Here is a 21,424-nt window from a genome sequence, read left to right on the forward strand (position 1 = left end):
TTGGTTCTTTTTGGTAATATTTCTTTTTGACTTTATGCGTCCTAATTAGTTAACTAAATACATATAAATAATTAATGAGCAAAATCCTATAAAAGCAGATTTTTATCGCGTGGTTTTATTAAACAGATTTTTTTTTGATGTACTGATTTAGATTTGTTATGCTAAATGGTATTCCCAAATGCAGGGGATATTAGTTCCAAAAATAACACTTGGCCCATTTCTAACACTGAGTGTATAGAAATGGGCCAAATCTGCAAAGTTATCTTTTTCAAGTGTATATATTTTTAAATCCATGTCGAGTAGAACAAAATTACACCATATATTTATGAAAAATGGCTAAACATATATATTGAAACAATAAATATCAATTTTAAACTAATAATAAGGTGCGAGAATTAGTTTTTGATGATTCTTGATTTCATTTTCGAACATATCCCTATTTTGAAACAAAGACCGGATTTCATCTCATGTCTCGTTTTCGAAACATAACTTGGTTTTGAGACAATTACCGGAATTCACATCAATGTCAATTTTCAAGTAGTAACGCACTTATGAAACAAAACAAGATTTTTGAAAAGGTAAAATATAAACAAAATAGGAAGTAAAAACAATCAGACAAACAGTAGACACGTTGCGTACATATATAGATAGATTATGTTAACTTGCGGAAATTTTTATTTTCATTTTCGCGGATTTTCTAAAATTTAAATCCTGAGGGATATTTTTCTAAACGACTGTGGATATTTTTTCTAAACGACTGTGGATATTTTTCTAAACGACTGTGGATATTTTTCTAAACGACTGTGGATATTTTGAAGAGCATGTTATAGCTGAAAGTTAAAATTGTTATTAAAAAAGTGGGCCCGCGAAGCGCCCTAAAAAGCGTGTATGTATATATTCTTAGATATTTTCTTTCATCTATTCATCTTGGTGTTCTAGTTTTACATCATTTATCTTTTTCTTCGGGTTTTTGTTGAACAAAATTTATACATTCTGTCCCTTCGTTGTTATCTTTACCAAGCGATGAAAAAGAAAAGACATTAGTTTTTTTGTCTTTTTTTTTTAACAATTTCCCAGTTTAGTCTTTTAAGGCAACATTTATAACTATAAAGATGATCGATTCGTTTCTTTCCCATTTGATATTCTTTCCATTTGTTTACGAAATCAAAATTAACGGGTTTACCGGCTTTTCAATTTTATCGCTTCGTTTGTTAATGGTGGTTTCACCATAGAGTTTTTCCTCAGACCTTAATTTTCTAATTCCTATATATTTGGAACCTGATGGTGTAAATCTTAAAATCAAAGATAAAGGAATTAATTAGAAATGAGGAAAAAACTTATAGGATTTCTTGGCTACTAAATACAAATCAACATTTAGTATTTCTTTTAAAATAGCCTTTTCTCAAGAAAGTTTTATGAATTTTTGGAGACAATTTTATAACATTTTGAACAAATTGTATAAAATGAATATATTTCAAACTTTAAATTTGTCAATATTGTATTTCCGAGTCAATAGTTTTCCTGAGAACAAATCCTTTAAACGTCAGAATATATGTACAATACACTTTCAATGGGATTTTATATTCTGAAGACAACCTAAATATTAGCAGATTAAAATTTTCTATACAATTTAAGGGGCTGTCTTTATTGGAGTTACTTTTGTAGAAAACCCTCAGATATGAAATGAAATGAAAATACATAAAAACAAACAAATGGGAATCCACTGTATACTAGATCTGACAAAGCTTTTAGCCGTTTATGAAACGGATACTCCACTAATTTAAAAAAAAATAAATCGTTTTGAACCAAAATCATGAAAAGAAATTTTAAGAAATCTTTCGATTGTTTGAATTAAAATTTTAAATTTTTAGTGAGTCTTCTAAAAGTTGTAACTAATTTTATCTTTCAAATGCGCTGTGCAGTTTTTGGACATCATTTGCGTTTGCAGCAATCTGTAAAAGAAAGGGTGGAAAAGAAAACTAATAAAGGATTTAGAACAAACATGAGATTGGGTCTATATACTTTTGCAAACTTTTTATCCAAAGTAATAAAGGTTAGCTGTTCAGTTAGAAAAAGAAAATGAAGAAAGCAGACACAAGAAGATTAAAATGAAGAAAAAAAAATTATTATTATAAATTTTTGGCTTAAAATAAAAACCTATTTAATTTTAGAACTGTTAAACCAACCCGTGGTTCTACAAAGTTCCCTAATCAAAATTTGAAGCAAATCTGTTAAGTTCCTTAAAGTCATGATCTGAGATAAAAACAAACAAACAGAGTCCACTACTTTATATTTATAGAAATTAGACACATTTCAGGGGACATTAGTTCCAAAACTAACACTTGGCCCATTTCTAACACTGAGTGTTAGAAATGGGCACAAATTGAAAGACCGGGTTTTTGGGATCCCGGCCCAAATCCAGAGTAAAAGTCGATAATAAAAAACTATAATCAACATTTTATTAAACATGACGAGGATGACAATACCCAATTTTAAACTTTTTTTAAATCAAAATTATAATTGAAGTTCTTTTTATATTAAAGCTGTTGAAGTTTTTCAAGACAATGCTAGGTTTTCCATTTTCGAACATCCACATAAGCCACAATTCAAAACAAAACTCACTTTCATAACTTACAAAATAAATCACTTAAAACAAAAATTATCTTATGAAGACAAAATTGATTTCTGAATTATTTCTAGAATCTAAGTTTCCACGTTTTATCTGTTAAATTAGAGAATATAGATGATTTATTTTTAAGCATTTTAAACAAACAGTTTCCCGCATTTCTATTAAATCTATATATAAGAACAAATGATATTAATATTTTGAGTTGTAAATGGTGTAATGATTTTTAAATATAAAAGAACAGTTTGTTTGTGTCCGATAAACTTACAGAAGGCTCAACCGATTTGAGGCAACTAGCGTGACCCCAGGGAAGGTTTATGAATGCCCAGAATTATAAAACTGTGTCTCCAAAAGTGTCAAATTTGTTGTAGAATTTAAAAAATCCGCGAAAAAATATAATATAAATAAGCAATTTTTTTTCTTGGTTTATATTTTACGAAGAGAAGATGATCTCCGATAGAACCACAATTAAAAGTTGAAATAGATGATGGGCGCGAAGCACCCTGAAAACCTAATATTATAATTATAACCTCTACAAACCTTTTTCTAAAATCTAATGAGAAGAGAATAAAAAGGAAAGATAAAGAAATTTAGTTCTGAAGTTTGATAAATTATTATTTATCTAGGCTCTTCCATCCTCTTAGATATAAGAGAGAGAAACATTTTCTATTTTCCTTTTAAACAAAAACAAATAATTCCCCGTCTCTCTGAAAAAGATTTAACATAAGTTTTGAAATCTTATTAATTGACAAATAGACAAAAATTAACATTTCAAAATTGCGGCTTTTAAAGTTTTTTTCATTATTAGTATGATAATTCAAATTGGTAGCGATGTGAATAATGTGCGTCTATTTAATTGTAGTTGTCTAAGAACATGATTGACAGATTGAAGTTTAAGTGTATATACCTTGAATATACCTTTAATATGGAATACTTGGCTTTGAACCTTTGACATAAGGATTCTGAGATAATTCAGGCCTTATTATCCATTCTTTCCTCAACCTTCTTTCCTCAACCTTCCTCAATCTACCTTCTCCACTTTATCTTCTCCCTATTACCTTCTCCCCTCCATTTATCTCCCCACCACCTTATCCTCTACATGTTATCCCCACCACCTTCTCTTCTCCACCTTCATCCCTCTAACGTCTCCCCTCTTCCTTCTCTCCTTAGCCTTTTCTCTTCAACCAGCTCTCCTCAACCTTCTCCCTTGCATCTTTTCCCCTCCACCTTCTCCCTTCTACCTTATCCCCTCCACCTTCTCCCTTCTCCCTTCTCCCTTCTACCATATCCCATTCACCTGATCTCTCCATTTTCTTCCCACCACCTTCTCCTCTCCACCTTCTCCCCTCCACCTTCTCCCCTATCCCTTCTCCACCTTCTCCACATTACCTTCTCTTCGCCATATTGTCATCTGAAATGAAAGTAGAATGCTGGAAAATTAAAATTTAAAAATTGTTTGAATGAACGTGGGACGGAAGTTTTGAAGGGTTAGATCTCGAGATAGAATTGTTTCGAAGTTTCACGGATGTCTCTGCATTTGGTGGATTTCCTCAGAACAGAGAGTTAATAGGTGAGAGCTTGGAGGGGGTTGGATCTAGACCGGAAACAATTTCACATTTAGAATAGAGAAGAAAATTCTGAGAGATTCATTTACAAAGGAGTAATATCTGATAAAGTTGAATTTGGAGATAAAGAAAATGTTTTTTTGTAACAATTATAGTTTTTTTAGGCATACTACATTAAAAATGACGAATTAGATATATCTGCATTGAATGTTATTTACTAGGTCAGACAGGATTTAAAAAAAAAATATTTTAGCTGTCAACTTTTTTGGAAAAACTATTTTTAAGTTTTGAAAATGTATGAAAAATCGAAAACTATAAATTCAGAAATTCGTTGTGAAACGGGCATTGTCAATTTTACATCACTAGAACTTGCGGTTATAGTCCCTTCCATACGGATTTTTATGAGTAAAACAAAACAAAAATTTGCACTATTCAGCACAGGAGAGGAATTGGGTCCTTGATAGAAAATCTTATTTTCTTACCTTTGCAATTTTAAAGTGTATTTTAAAATATCTACTACAAAAGATTTCAAAAGTATAGGGATTAGAAAATTAGATTTTGTGACTAATACGCATACAAGGGTGTAGTGCAAGGAAAGTTAATTGCGGTCTTGTATACTCTGCGTACACATTGAAACCAGTTCTCTTTGGGCGGAATTTGGTTGTTCGTTTAGTATCTGAGGAGGTTAAAAGCATTAAATTTTGATAATTTTGATAATTCACATAACAGTTTCCTATGACCAGAATATTTCATTGATTTTTTTTTTTGTGAAAGATGGATCCCATGTCAGGCTTTGACATCCGTCTTGTGTTTACATTACCGCCCAGAGACAGTACACTGCAGTACAAATGATGTGTACACTTCTGAAATAACTTTTCTTGCATTACATCCTTGTACGCATATATGTAAAGCTAGATTTAAAGTTTGTTGCATTATCCTAGCTGCCATAGGGCGTACACAGGGGGGGACAAAAGTGTTTTCTCCGTAGTACTTCTAGGGGATTGCAACATTGGCCCTATGCGCAAGTTTTACGCAATCTTCCCGCCCCCACCACACACAAGATCAAGTTTTGTATACGCCCCTGGTAACTGCATGAAGCGTAAAACTGAAGAAGGGGGTTTGGATTAATTTCAATTCATTAAAATCTAAACCTTTGAATTGGGCGGGTTTACATTATACCACCGGAAGAAAGTTGTGACATATATACGCACGTTTAAATTACGCATCGAAGCGTACGGTTTGCGTCGAAGCGTACGGTTTAGATGACTTCTCTTTAAACCATGTTCATTGTTCATCATTTTTCATTTTTGTTTTCTACCTTTTACAGGTTGATTCAAAGCAAAATAGATTTCTTCCAAGATTTCATGTGTACGAAATTATCAAAGAAACTTGCTTATCCATATCTGTAGATATGGTTGAGTACGAAAGAAAACAATTCAGAAGATTCTTGGATTTAGTTATGATCTACCTTTTCCCTAAATAGAGTGTTCAGATATTAGAGAAATGTTTGCGGTAAAAATTGACGCGAAACTAGTAGATCAGAGTTTGTCCTTGCTGTTGTTATACATCTTCAGCCACACCAAAGAGATTCTACTAATTTTTTAAAGTTCAATTAAATTGTGCATACCTATTTTAGAAATGTACACCCCCCCCATGTTTAACTCATGAAAGAATGAGTTTAAACTCGTGTGAAATTATGTTAAACTCATGAGAGAATGTGCTAAACTCATGAGAGTATGAGTTTAACTCATAAGAGAATGATTTGAATTCATAAGAGAATGAGTTCAAACTCCCAAGAGAATAAGTTAATTCATGAGAGAATGAGTTAAACTCTAGTCTTGATATGTTAAACTCATAAAAGAATGTGGAGTTAAATTCAACGAGAGAATGTGTTAAACTCAGGAGATAATGAGTTAAATAAAATAGATAATGAGCCAACTCATGAGATAATGAGTAAAACTCATGAGATGATTAGTTAAACTCATGGGAAAATAAGCTAAACTCATGAGATAATGAGTTAAACCCATTAGATAATTACTTGAATCCCGTATTTGAAGTTTCAACTTTCGTGGGTAAGGGTTTGTGTGTTGATCATGAAAATTTACTGTTTTCCTAGGAATGAATTCTACTGAATTGTGTAGATATAGAGTTCTTTGCAACACTTTCTCGTGTTTGTACAGAGATTAAAAGGAAACATAAAATACATGAAAATGATAAACATTGCAATAATATAAATGTAATTGCTTTCTACCAACCAACAAATGTTTTAAAATAAAGAAAATAATAAAGTTTAAGAAATGTTGGTGAAAAAATTGTAATTTTATATTGTTTCAACTAACTATCTACAAAATATAAAAAAATATTGACACAAATGTCTACACAAGTATTCTGCGCACACATTTATTAAAATACCGTGTTAGCACATAATTAATCTTCATAGCCAGGACTACAAAAAAGTAGAACTCACGCTAATTTAACACGTTCGTATTCTTGTCCCAGCAAGTTGGACAACACATCTCGCCATGAGGCCTAATTTAAAGAATTTGAGCCGCAGCTTAAATTTTAGCCGCGGCTCAAATATGGTTGGTTCCATTAATAATTGTATTAAATTTTCAAGATTTAAGTCGGCGCTCAATTGAAACCAGTTTTCGGGGGATTTGCGACGCTTCTTAAATTCACTAAATTCGGACACTGGTTATCCCAGCCCCGAAACTTAATCACACTTTAAAATCTTCCAGGTTCAATTTTTTTGTGAATATTATTCAAAGTGTGTAGCTTGAGAGGAATTTTTTGTTTATATATTTTACTATTCTGGTTTGAGAAAATAATATCTTGTAGCCAGTATGAGCACAATAGCTTGGAATAGGGATAGTTCCATTGATGTAACCCCTTCAGTTCTAATACGGACCCGGAGCTAAGCTCAGATTTGATAAATATGTTGTTTTTTGATTTTTTACTGTTTTTGTTTGTTTAAATTCAAGTTTTTTAATCTCAAACGTTGTGAAGGATTAAAAACTTGAATTTAAACAAAAATAACACAGTGTGGAAGACGATGCCTGGCCGCGTTAAACAAGTTCCACAAGATTCAACAGAATGAGATAGAACGGATACGGGGCAAAGTACTAAAAAACATCTACACGTGTGATCTCGATATAAACATTTATTCTGAACCCTCTAGTAATAAGTTATAAGAAATATATACACTGGAAGTTATTTATGCGTTTTCATTAGAGTCTGACTCACGTCCTCTATAACAGTTTAAATCAAAACAAAAGACATATTTTCCAAAATGATAGCAATATATAGTTGGATATATAAATTTATTCAATTAATTTTTTAATGAAAATCCGTGAAATCATTGCCCTTAAAAAATGTTACTTTCTTGCCTCGGAACAACTTAAAAACTTTTTATACCCAACATCATAAAATTTTGATTAAAAATGCAGGATAAAAATTCATTCGAAATAAAATAATGGCAGTAACAAGCTCAGCCTTCCTAAACTTTGCCTGGGAAAGTTTTAACCTTTGTTAACAATCATTGTTATTGTTTTGATAAAACTAGTGCTAAGCTGTCCTTTGTTAACAATCATTGTTATTGTTTTGATAAAACTAGTGCTAAGCTGTCTTTAAACGTCACATTGTGATCTTGACAGGCTGCATATTTGTTGCATAAACGGGCTGGGTTGACTACTTGCACTGGGTAACCAGACTGAACAGTACAACTGAATTCATATACAGAACATGCTGTACCGGTATGGATTATGCACAGTAAACCCCTATACCCCCCCCCTTCCCCATCTTAGCATGTAGTAAATGCCCTACTCCATAAGGGTTTCTCAAACCCGTATCTATCCAGGTACAACTAAGTTTTACTTTACTATAAATGTTAAAACCGGACATTTTATCACGAAAACCAAACCAATGGGCATTATCCACGAGCTATCAATGTCAACTTCTTAACTATCAATGCCAAACCAATGGGCACGATCTCGACAGCTATCGATGTCAACTTGACACTAGCTTGTAAACTATCAATGCCAACCCAATGGGCACGATCTCGCGAGCTATCGATGTCAACATGGACACTAGCTTGTAAACTATGAATGCCAAACCAATAGGCACAATCTCTCGAGCTATAGATATCAACCGGACACTAGCTTGTAAACTATCAATGCCAAACCAATCGGCACAATCCTGAACTCGTGCATTAAAACAATTTGAATGATTACTCTCTCGCAGTAATCAAAGTCTCTATATCAATTAATGTGTATTTAGATATCTATGTTACAGCTTAAGTTTAATATACATATTTACAATATTAGCGCAGATATATATAGGCGTAGTTACAAGTTAATCACAGTACAGGTTTTACCATATTTACAGACTCATCTAGGCTAGTTAAATCCCATTACAAGTTTTGCGTAGTTAATAATAAGCGCATTTTGATTTACAGACAATGTACATTGTCATAAATCTAGGTATCTTCAGGTTAATAAATATTGGGATTGTTTTATTTATTACATCTTAATCTAAATGTCCTTAGCTCTTTAACGAACCCTAATCTACCCTTTGATATGAGTATATTATCAATAGATTCCCTTTGAAATATGAATATAAGGAATTCTTTAGCATGTTCAATAAATAATTCTATATTGAATTCCACAGAGAATAGATTATTGCAGGATAAATATATATATATATAGTTATATATACATATATAAAGTATATATAAAAGACAGATAGATAAGATATGATTAACCCTAACACGATGGGGGGGGGGGGGAANCCCCCCCCCCCACACCTTTGGGCCTTTTTCTACAGAGTAGGATAGAGGACTGTTAAGCGGCTGGTCGGTGTTTAAGAAAAATCTAATTTAGTGTGTAATGAAAAAAAATTCCCCTATCTCATTCTCAACGCTAAGGGGGGGGGGGATCATTGGTGTTAGACACCCCCCCTCACCCATAGATATTCTTGCTTATGTAAATTGTTTATTTTCCTCAAGGTCAATTCTAACAGAATATTTCCTTTATTATAAAACTAGGTGCTAGCTTGGGAACCCAACGCTGCCAAGGTTTCTAGTTACTCCTGCTGTTTACCCGCACTTGAACGATTTTACCTGGAAACTGAATTTTCGCTATAAAAGTCGACCCACTCAACTTAAAATCTAATAACTAATAACATTCCCGCGGGTCTCCCAAGTTCCCCTATCACAATCGGTACAAGGGTTCCTGAGTTATGATCGGACAAACAACCAATCAAACAGATATTACAACTTCATATATATAGATAACTAAACAGATGATTAATATAATTTCCAACATATTTCAGGGTTTTACTTCTGCTCACTGTTTTTTTTCGTTTGATGGTTTATTTTTTTTTGTTACTTATTTTGTATTTGTAGGGTTTTCATTTTATAGTAAGGTTCAGACAACACATTTGACCTAACTGAACATAGACAAAATGAGAAGGTAATACTACATTATTGATTTTTTTAACAAGTATGAGAAAGAACTAGACACATAATGCGCTAAAACATTTTGGTTTTTCTCAATAGCTCTCCAATAAGAGGAGTCATGATTAAAAACATATAATAAAAATTTACTATATTCACTATTTATAATATTATTTATGGCATCTTTGACAAGTTACTACGTAAAGTGAAGTTAAGTAGATTGAGCGTTCAGTGTAAGCTGTTTCCAAGTTTTTGAGAAAAAACATCGCCCCCCCCCCCGTTTCCAACCATGCTTTGTATTTAAAATAAGTTTAAAAGACAGTTTCAATCTATTTCTTAATTATAATAAAGTACAGAACATAAAAAACACATTCTCGTCAAATTGTCTTTCCGCAATTTTAACCAAACTAAAATAAATGAGATGGTCCCAAAACCATTTTTAAAATTTACCAAAAAACAAGAAAATCTGCAAATTTATTTTAGTTTTTAAATCAAGGAAGAGAAAATGATCCTAGGTAAAGAAATTTTCAATAGCTAAAATAGTTTTTAGAAATAGTGACGCGAAGTGCCAATGAAATACGAGAAGATATATCTGACGAGGATCTTCCTAGAATTTTCATATTTATTTGGTGTACTGTCACGTTTTGCCCTATTTGTCTGTGTTCTATAAAGCTTGCTGTAGCTCCTTAAAAGTCGGCCCTATACTTTTACTAGGCTGTATTTATGTATAAATCCATCAATATATGTATATATATGAAAAACTTTAATCTGAGTAACCAAGAAGTATATCTGACTTAGTAACAAGGAAACCCCCCCCCACCCACTGCAACTCAAACTTCATTTAAAAAGTTTTAGGGTTGAAAGTTAGAATTTTCAAATTACACAATCTTAAATCTGAAACCTGATTAAATAGAAATATGAAAAGTGAGTTTTTTGTTGTTGAGATATCACAGTGCCTGAGTGTTTCAAATAAATCTTTAATTAAATAATTTTATTTGTTTTTTCGTCTACTATATGATTTTGCAGATATATTTGTTTGAATTGGTGGATTTGCACAAATTCTGTATTAAAACATTTTGAAAGTGATTTTTAAATTGTTTATTTTCACTTGTTGTTTCTTTGCGAATTTCCTAATACAGAAACACTGGAAAATTAACATTAAATCAATTCAAATATTTATTGCACGAACATTTTGTGTTTATACAATATAAATATCACAAAAAAAGAGGGAAAATTAATCTGGGGGGCCAGGTTTTCAAAAATGAATTAGCATTGTAATACCTAATTTCAAAAGCCATAATATTATTATGTCTGCTAGAGTTTATTTTATGAAAAGGGTAAAAGACTGTAAAGGTGTCTATAATCTTTCACCAAGATAAACAGTGAAGACGGACAAGTTTACTCTGTTTGTATACTACAATTTTCTTGTTTTACTAAGTACAACCGTATGTGCAGTCAAAACATAAACAAACAAAATGTGAACATAGCAGACGAAACTCTTACAGTCGCTGAATTCCCATTTTTATTGGGACACCCTGTACATATGTTAGGTTGGAATGTTAATAGAATTTTAAACGCTTAAAGCTAATAAGGCTACTCTCTCTTACATAGTTTTCATTAGATTTTGCTTTTAAATCTGTAAATTGTAAATCTGACATTGCTTTCTTTATATACAGAGTCACTGAAAATTACGCTTACAGTCCCTTTAATGTATATCTTAAAGCATTACTGAAAGCTGTTGTGACGTAAAAAACCCATCAAGAATGTTTTCTACTGGGAAGGANCCCCCCCCCCCCACACAACATCTTCCCTAATGTTTCTAAAGAAAAGTTAAACATGAACGGCTATTTGGGGTAAAGGATACATTATGAGAAATAGGTTAAATTTCAAAAATACATAATAAGCTAAGATTAGGATAAAAGTTAACGAAATCTTCCACTTACAGGTTTCTCTGTAAAAAAAAACGTTTTTTTTTTGGTTAACAAAATATTTTCATAACCTTTCGTTTGTTAACTGGATGGACGCCCCACTATAGTTTCAGTAGAAGTAAATATTTCCATTTACTGATAAAACCGATTGAAGGATTCATAAATCTAATTGGATAGTGAGATAGATAGAAAGATAGATGTTACCGCCATACTATTTCTATTGGTTCAGAATAGACAACAAACACGTGACTGAACCCTGATTGGATCAGGCGCTAATGGAATCGGCATACAGGAGTGGCCCTGAATATAGCAAACCTCTGTGTTTGTTTTTACATCCGATTGGCACATGCAAATATTCCTGATATGGTAAAAAACATCAGGAATTAGGATGAATACTTGCGGATACTGCAGAATACAGTTTTGCATTACAATATACAAACAAACTTATTCTTAAAGGGACTGTAAGCGTAAATTCAAGTGACCCTGTAGTTATAAAAATGGCGTGTCTGATTCACAACGGTACACTTACACACTTTGTCTGAAAAAGCATGAGTGATATTTTTTTACGTGACTTTTTTAGGTAGACAAATCTTTAGTAAACTGTACCAGCCCAACACTTTCAGATAGTATATTCTCGATTTACGGTTATTTTTGTCTGGTAAAGATGGGGGGGGGGAGGGGTTGATGCAGCCCCCCCCCCATTATGATTTTCCCCTAAGAGTTGAGAAAATGTACCCAGTCTAACTTTTCAAGGCCAGCATAAAAAAATAGACCTTTAACTTTAATGGTTAGCGTGCTATATATGCTAAATATGTCAGACAAATATTTAAAAATATTTATTTTATTTTTTACAAATATTAACATGTGATATATAAGTTACAATATCAATATTTCAAGGGCTTTTCAAATTTTAGAGCTTTAGCTCATAAAATAAAAAAAGATTTGTATTTTATTTTAAACACTGACTATAGCTGTTTAACTGTTCTCCACAGACTCTAACCTAGCCTATGCTCCAAAAATATCGACATTTGGAGCTCCATTATATTGTTGAAAAAGTGAAGAAGTGTGGGAGCTCTAGTGTAAGCTGTTTTTGTTTTTGGAAGAAAAAAATCCCCAATTTTGATTGGGCTAAGATTGACCCGTAAAAAATAGACTACCAATCTCTTTCTGACAAATCAAAAATAATTAATTTTTCTATTTACAATATAATATTTTACTGTTATCAAACAATTGGATCTTGTAAAAAAAGTTAAGAGTAGTTTAATGTCTAATTTTCTAATTCTTTTCATTGAACCTTGAAAACCTTTCATATTTCAAACTCAAAGTTAAAAATATAAGGATTAGAGCGAGTTATTTTCATACTTAATTTCTCTAGCTGCCCTCACAAGGCGAGTATACACTGCATTATATTCTTTAAATCTAGATTTAGTTTCCTGACAGGGTTTCCTCAACTTTTTATTAAACAATTTGGCTTTACGTTTTCTCGATATTATCAGTGCTTCAGACATCCAAGGGTTAAAAGCACATAGATTCAGCCTCCTTATAAACAGTCTCATCAATTTTTAAGACAGGGCTGACTTTGAAGTGTCGCAACGCCCTAAGCTTTGATTTTACCGCTCTAACTCACTTATGCTTTTCTGTAGCCCTTTACTTGTACATTTTAGCAATGTAAAGCACTTTTTGTTAGATTTGGTTTTTTAGAAGTAATTGGCAAAATTCTCAATGATTTTTGCTTGAGAGCGTGAGACCATTAAATCGCAGTGAAAGGTCTATTTTTTCTGGAAGGATTTACATTTTTTCAGGGAATGAACATTCGAAACAGTTATCAATCGAATCAAAAAAAATATTAAATGCACTGTCCTGATCTCTATTCAGAAGAACATTTTCCCAATTTTTATCTTCTAACATTTTTTTGAATTTAAAAATAGACTCAGAGTCAAACTTTCGAGTTTTCTGTTGGGAATTTTTTTCTATGAATTTATCTTTAAAATGTCGAATATAGAAAACAGGACAATGATCAGAAATATCTGAAACAATAATGCCAGAATCAAAACTATCATCGGNAGACCTGAGATGATACATTAGGCTGTTTCTCTTGTTAGTAAGTTGAAAATTGGCATACAGACCAACCTCTTTCTTCCCTCCCTTCTTGATCTCAGTCGTGAGGTGATCCCAGGGTGACCCTTCCTTTCGGTTCCAAAACCGAACCAGTATGGTATTGTTAGGTAGATAGTGACATGCTTGTATGTCATTCTCAGGAACTACGACATTGTATTTAGTTTTGATCAACTGACAAGCATAAGTGGTTGTAGTAACTTTCTCCTGTTTAAGTTGCTCCTGAGGTTTTATCAAGCTAGGTTTATTTTTTCCTGCAACCCCTGAGAGTATGAGGTTTCCCTTCATGGAGCGTTGTTGAATCTCATCAAGAAGGTCACCTTGTGCTCTACTTTGCTTCTCTAGATCATTAATTCTATCTTTGTGTTCCCTTAATATATCCTGCTGGTCAACTAAGACGGTGATAGCCTGAACAATGAGAGAAAGAACAGAGTTTAGATCTGTTGGATCTATCTTTGCATCAACAATCCCTCCCTTAACTTTCATCTTTGCTTTTCTATCCTTTCCTTGCACTTTACTCCATTCAGACCCTTCGCTTTCTTTCGAATTCTCCAACTTCTCCAATTTTTTTACTAAATCGCTTATAAGACCCATGTCTATTTTTGTGTCAGTCATTTTGAGTCTAGTAGAAATATTTTTTACTGGAAATAAATGCACTAAACAAGTTATCTAAGTGTTTGTGTTTTCACATAATATGGAGCATGTGAATAAGTTAACCCGGTGTTGGGTTGTCGGTCAGTTTAATCCGGGAGCTCACAAAGACACGTCCGGTCAGCTCGGATAACTACACTATATTTGTTCCTATATGTTGTATCAAATAGATATATTGTGTAAAATATATATATCAGTTCCTATATGTTGTATCAAATATATATATATTGTTTAAGATATATATATATATGTGTTCCTATGTGTTTTATCAAATACATATATTGCTTAAGATGTATATATATCTGTTCCTATGTGCTGTATCAAATATATATATTGTTTAAGATGTATATATATCTGTTCCTATATATTGTATCAAATGTATATATTGTTTAAGATGTATATATATCTGTTCCTATGTGTTGTATCAAATATATATATTGTTTAAGATATATATATCTGTTCCTATATATTGTATCAAATATATATATTGTTTAAGATATATATCTGTTCCTATGTGTTGTATCAAATATATATATTGTTTAAGATATATATCTGTTCCTATATGCTGTATCAAATATATATATATTGTTTAAGGTATATATCTGTTCCTATGTGTTGTATCAAATATTCCGAAACTGCATCAAATCCCTGGGATCTATATAATGAACACAACGACACAAACATTTATCACAGGAAAAGGAAATGCGGGAAACAAGTTTCCAATCCGGGAATTCTCAATCCAGAAATACACCGAAAAGGGTTCAATTTATACTTTTATTGAGTTTTATATTGGGTTCATTCTTATTATTAAAACTCTAATAAAATGATCAAATTCGTTTTATTTTAAGTTTTTATTTTATTTGACTAAATGGATTTATTGTAAAAGTTTAATGGAGACTTGAATTCTTTAAAACTCTATAAAGTGGAGTTTAATTCTTTCTTCTTTAATATAAACCAATTGGGAACCATAACGTTTTTTGTAATGTATTGAATTATGACCAGGGAACAGGAATATAGGGAAAGGAAATGGCGCTGGTCCGGCAAGAGAAAGCCAGTCGCACTGCTTTGCAGACCAGTACAGTAAACTTACAAACACTCTTCTGGTACAGCCACACAACATGACTACAGTCAAGAAAATTGTAGAACAATGTCGTCGATTATAATTAAACTTGAATAACGAGTAGTTTATTGTAAACTTTAATCAAATTATATTCTTTGCATGAAAATTTGGCTTTACAGTGTTGACTTAAATATGTAAATAATATATTACATGTATATTAAACTTATTTCTAAGTAAAAAATTAACAATAAACAAACGTACTCTCCTAGACTGTACAAATACCGAGATTCTTATGTACTGTATAAACCTACAGTACACACCTTCGAAACTTTAAACTGACACACACTCTTTTGGTACAGAAACACCCCCATGACGTTTCCGCCCCCTGATTATGACTAATTTTTACATATTTTGGCTAAATTTGAAATGAAGTTAAATTGTAGCAAAAATTGTGTAGACATGATTTTCTGTAAACTTCCATTTTTTGATAGCGTCGCTTGTGTCCCTGTGTGGCATTTATAGCCAGGGAATCAGTCCTGGTTAAGTTTGATAGAAGACGGATTGTACCTGGATAGATACGTTTCGAGACCTTGTTATGGAGTAGGTGTTTACTTCAAAAGCATGTCGGATGATCCAAAATAAAATTGCTAAACGCTTTTTCAGATTAACCCAGACATTTAAAAAATAAAAAGTAATTTTCTAAGAGATTAAATAAATGTTTATAATACTTTCAACGGACTTAACTTTTATTAGTATTTTCGACACACTGCCAGTGGTTGCTAGTTCGTGAGGTCAAAGCAAAGCTCATGCGTTACGACACTCCAAAGTCGACCCAGTCTTAAAAATTTGTGCAACTTTTTGAAACAATTTTCTTTCTTTCTTTACTAAATATTACTTAAATACGTCATATGTTATTTATCATAATGAATTTAAGAGATATTTATAGATTGGGCGAACTAATGTAAATTTATATCTATAAAGTTGTAATCTCTTTTTGGCTGTTTGTCTGTCTGTTTGCTTGTCCAATCATAACTCATGAACTCGGGACCGATCTACCTTAATCTTCGATTGCGGAACTCGGGAGAGCCACGGGAATGTTTTAATCTAGTATTGAGAATTAAGTTGAGTGGGTCGAATTGTATAGCGAAAATTTAGTTTCTCGTTAAAATCATCAAGTGCGTGTTAACAGCGGGAGTAAGTATGAGTAGGCTTGGCAACGCTGGTTATATATACATACTTTACATTTATTATACTAATATATATATCACTGTAAGTTTTGAGGTATTTTTTTGTATTAACTATTTTTTCAAACCCTTTATTGTAGATGGCTATTGCTTATTGGTCAGATGTACAATATCTAATTAATAAAAACAACGATAACGAAATGACTTAAATGAGTGATAGTTAAAACTTTGATTTAAAAGATTCACATGAAGAAAGAAACAAAGAAATGCTACTTTATTTTTCTGTTGTTTTGAAGTATTGTCATGTTCTTTTCCTGGTTGTTTTTCTCAAAATCAAATATTGCTTACTCCACTGGTAAATAACATGCAGTTCAAGGCTTCCATACATATTTTAAAGGGACTGTAAACAGAATCTAAAGGTTTGAGTGCAGTGTTGCTAGAAATACACAAATAAATTAAAAATAAGATATTTTTTGTATTTCTACAGAATACATGAATTATAAAAAAATAAAATATCTTAATTTTCATTATCATTTTGATCAATGAGTTTGAATTAAATTCGAAATAAAACCTAAGAAAAAAAATCAACTAATTTTAAATATTAAATCTTTTTATCAAAAAATAATAAAAAAAATTGTGCTCAGTACAAACAATTTGGATTATTTAACTGGTTAAGCTGTTTCATTAAGGTCAAATTTATATTTTTTGAAATGCACTATATAGATAAAATGGTGCGATTTAACTGTAAAAAAAACTTAAATAGATTACCAAAATCAAAAAAATCTTTACCCTTCAATATTTTTTTAATACTTTTAAGCTTAAGATTACGAAGCGTCAAAAAACATAAATTACATCATATATGAAATAAAAGGAATAGTCTGTTAATTTTTTTTCCAAACATATATTTAAAATTTCATTTTGGTAAGTCAATAATATTTGCATAAAATTACATATATTTTATTTTAAAATTAAACGAAGCGACACATTTTTTTATTATATTTTCTTCTTTATTTATTATTTTGTCTCTGAAAAAATAAAATTTTCAGTGCAGCAATATATATATATGAATAAATTGTCGGTCCTTTAAGTGTTGTTGTTTGTGCTCAAGTATCCAATATTGTGAAGATTGGCTGTCTTTGTGGCCGGGAATACTGTTTATTTTATTCAAATTGGTTCCAATCTCAAGAGATAATCGGAATGGAATCTAAGAAATACTAAACTCTAGGAAATCCACTAAATTCGGGAAATCCAGAAAAAAAATCCTTCAATTCCTGAATATCTACAAAATCATAAACACATTTAAGTACTCATTACGATTTTGAAAGGAATCACATGCTCCATGCAAAGGAAAATAAAAACATTCGAAATAAAAATTACACATCTGATATTCTAAATATATCCAACAAAACGGAAAAATATGCGAATCTAGAATTGTTTTCTTTTAAATGTATGAAGAAAAGAATTTGAAGTTGAAGTAAAATTAAAAGGGCAAAAGTATCATAAGAAAAGGGGCACGGATGCCCCTGAATAATTGATAAAATGTAGAATATATAGAATTCAGAAAAAGATTGAGGAAATGTAAGAAAATATTGGAAATATAGAAAATATCAAAAACTTCAATTTCAAACATATACCCCATCAGGAAAAGGCCTTTAAGTAAAGGTAATTTTCTTTCTTATTTACGAAAACATCATTTCAATAATAGGGTTCAAATCTGGAACCAAAACAGGTTAAGATAGAAGGATATTGGCCCAATACATAACTCATAAGTCAAATAATTGATCCACTTTTTTGTTAAAGAAAATAAATATATTGTAAAAATACAATTAAAAGGACCCAAAACTATCAAAACACCGAGCGTGCTATAACGATCGCGCGTTTTAAAATCGTTTTTATTTTTTTTTATAGAATAAAAATATTGCCAAGTTTTATAAAAGCAAAACTTGAAAGGTTTCCCTTTAAATACGGCTAAAGTTTGAGCCTGCTAACTGAAAACAAAAGGTTTGAAAGGAAGTTTGAACGAAAGTTTGAACTTTGCGTTTTGAATATAGCTTTAAAGTATAAAGTAGAGTGTATAGACATAAAGGAGCCAGCAAATTTAAATATTTAAAACAGGGGTATACATTTTTTTAAGAATTACAAGCCCCCCCCACCCAGGGAAAAATGAAAACTTTTTCATCAAATTGCAAGTTGTGTCATACTTTTCGAAACTTTTTAACCCAAAAATTTAAATTTTTTTTTATTTTTAACTAAAAATCGTTAATTTTTCCTAAATCAGTAAAAAAAAACATAAAACAAATTTTGCTGCCATCAAACATACATTATTTCTGGGGGTAAAGGACTTTTTAATAGGGGGGGGGGGAGAATGAATTTTCAAGAGAATACACACATGATTTCAATATACCATCCTGATCGCTGCAGTGGGGTAAATAAGGGGGGTTATCGGGGTTACTTACCCCCCCCCTTAGAATCTTGGGGACACAAACATCCCCGTTTAGTAACTTGATCTCCATGTCCATGATTACCATTAAAAGGAAAAATGTAAAATTTTTTTGCCGCTTCGCGCATATAATTTTACTCAATCAACTTTAACCCTATTCCTGCATAACTCATAACTCAAAAAGTATTGGCCGTAGGCTGTTGAAATTTTCTGACTTATCCTACATACCCATAAGCCCTCCCTTTAGGTCTAAAACCGGGCTTTAATACTAACTGCCTGAGTCCTCAGGCACACTGCCTGTAACAAACTAAATCTTTGTTTTGACCCACTTCAACTTGTCAGATTTTGATAAAATTTAGCTTTTTGGAAAGCCTTTGACATAAGGAAACGAATTGCACAAGTTTTGCGAAAAAAAATTGCACATTTTTTGCAAACAACCTGTCAAAGAAAGCTTGCACAATTTTAGTTTTTCTTGATTAAAAATCAGGTTATTTAAAATTTTGAAATTTTTTTGGCATATTTGAAATGGCATGGTCAAGGAATTTTCAAAAATGTATAATTTTTCATTTTTTGGACAAATTTTTTTTTGCAAACATTTTTACTTTATAACTGGATTTTGCGATAAAAAATTCAATTTTTGCAAATTTTCAAATGGTTTTGCAGATTCTAAAAGAGCTTTCCAATGATGTATCATTTGTCATATTTGGACATCAAACATGGGATTTAGAGGGGGGTCAGTCAGGTTTACCCCCCCCCCCAGCGTATCCTGGTTTTCAAGTACCCAGCAGCGATAGGGTTAAAAAAGTCAAATACTATACTTGAGTAAAAAGGGTCATAAAAAAACCATTTAACGAATAATGATAAAACAACATTTTAATATTTATATATAAAGTTATAATATCTTATGTAAATATGTTTATTTGGATGTCCGATCATAACTCAGGAACCCCTTGACCGATTTACCTCACATTTTGATTGGGAAACTCGGCATATCCCGGTTTTCAAGTACCCCAGCAGAGATAGGTTTCACAAAGTAACATTGATAAATTTTACCCAAAAATCGAATTTGTTAATGACCTATAGTCATCGATTATCTTTCGCCACATTTATATATAGTTGATTTTTCATAATATGTTTTAATTGTTATGATCTGAGAGTTACTTATAAAAACATTTATTCCTGTTTCGAGGATTTTTGGTAATGAAGACGACATTTTCATATTTTCCAGGAATGTTCGAAAACAAGTTGTTAGCTAAATATTATTTTAAAAAACAAAATCAAAATATGAAATATCAAATATATACAAATGTGGCGAAAGATAATCGATGTTTATAGGTTGTAATATCTGAATGATTTGTTTGATATTAATTTGATTTTTTTACGGTCTAAGTCGTATGTTCCAACTTCCTCAATTTGTATGGGCGCTACGTTCTTCGGTATGAGACGTATTTATCAATTTTCTCCTTATAGACGCAACAGATAGAAGTAAGATTAGTAGCGATCAAAAGCGCTTTTTTATCGCATTAAGCCTATACCCCCTTTCATTTTTCGCGAACACTCCCTTAAAAAATATATTTTATCATTTTTAAGGACTGTAATCTTTGAAACATTAGTCTGAATAAACATTAATCCAATCAAACAATCACTAGTTCAATTGATATGACACATACGGGAAAATTAAAAACCGGGTTTTCAAAAGTTTAAGAGCGCATCTTTAACCTCTAGAAGTTTATCAAAAGACTAAATTAGTCTTCGATTAGCAAAAAAAGAGGAACAAGCATTAATCTCGATATCCACCATTCTATATAGTTTTCAGCTCTGGTGGGATATAATCACCAGTGGGAATATATGACCACGGGGGATAGATCACCACGGGGGATTTATCACCAGGAGGGATATATCACCAGGTGGGATATATCACCAGTGGGGATATTTCACCAGGGGAGATATGTCACCACGGGGGAAATATCACCACGTGGGATTTATCACCACGGGGATATATCGCCAGGGGGATACATCACTAAGGGATATATCACCTGGGGGGATGATAGTTGACTACCTGAGCAGCTATTTAGCTTCAGTGTACACTAAAGACGGTTTACTAATATGGGATATAAAGACTTTACGACCCAAGGTTATAATGCAAGGAAACTTAATTGCAGTTGCGTATACTCTGTGTATATATTGAAACCAGTTCTCTCTGGGTGGATTTTGTAAACAAGAATAGATGCATCAGTGTTCGTTTAGTTTCCGAGGAGGTTTAAAGCATCCAATTTTAATAATGTTGATAGTTCACATAATATTTTCTTATGAACAGAATATTCATTGATTTTTTTTGTGAAAGATGGATCCCGTGTCAGGCGTCGACATCCGTCTTTTGTTTACTTTACCGCCCAGAGACTG

This window comes from Eurytemora carolleeae, unplaced genomic scaffold (assembly GCF_000591075.1).
Source record: "Eurytemora carolleeae unplaced genomic scaffold, Eaff_2.0 scaffold709, whole genome shotgun sequence".
NCBI classification, from domain to species: Eukaryota; Metazoa; Arthropoda; class Copepoda; order Calanoida; family Temoridae; genus Eurytemora; species Eurytemora carolleeae.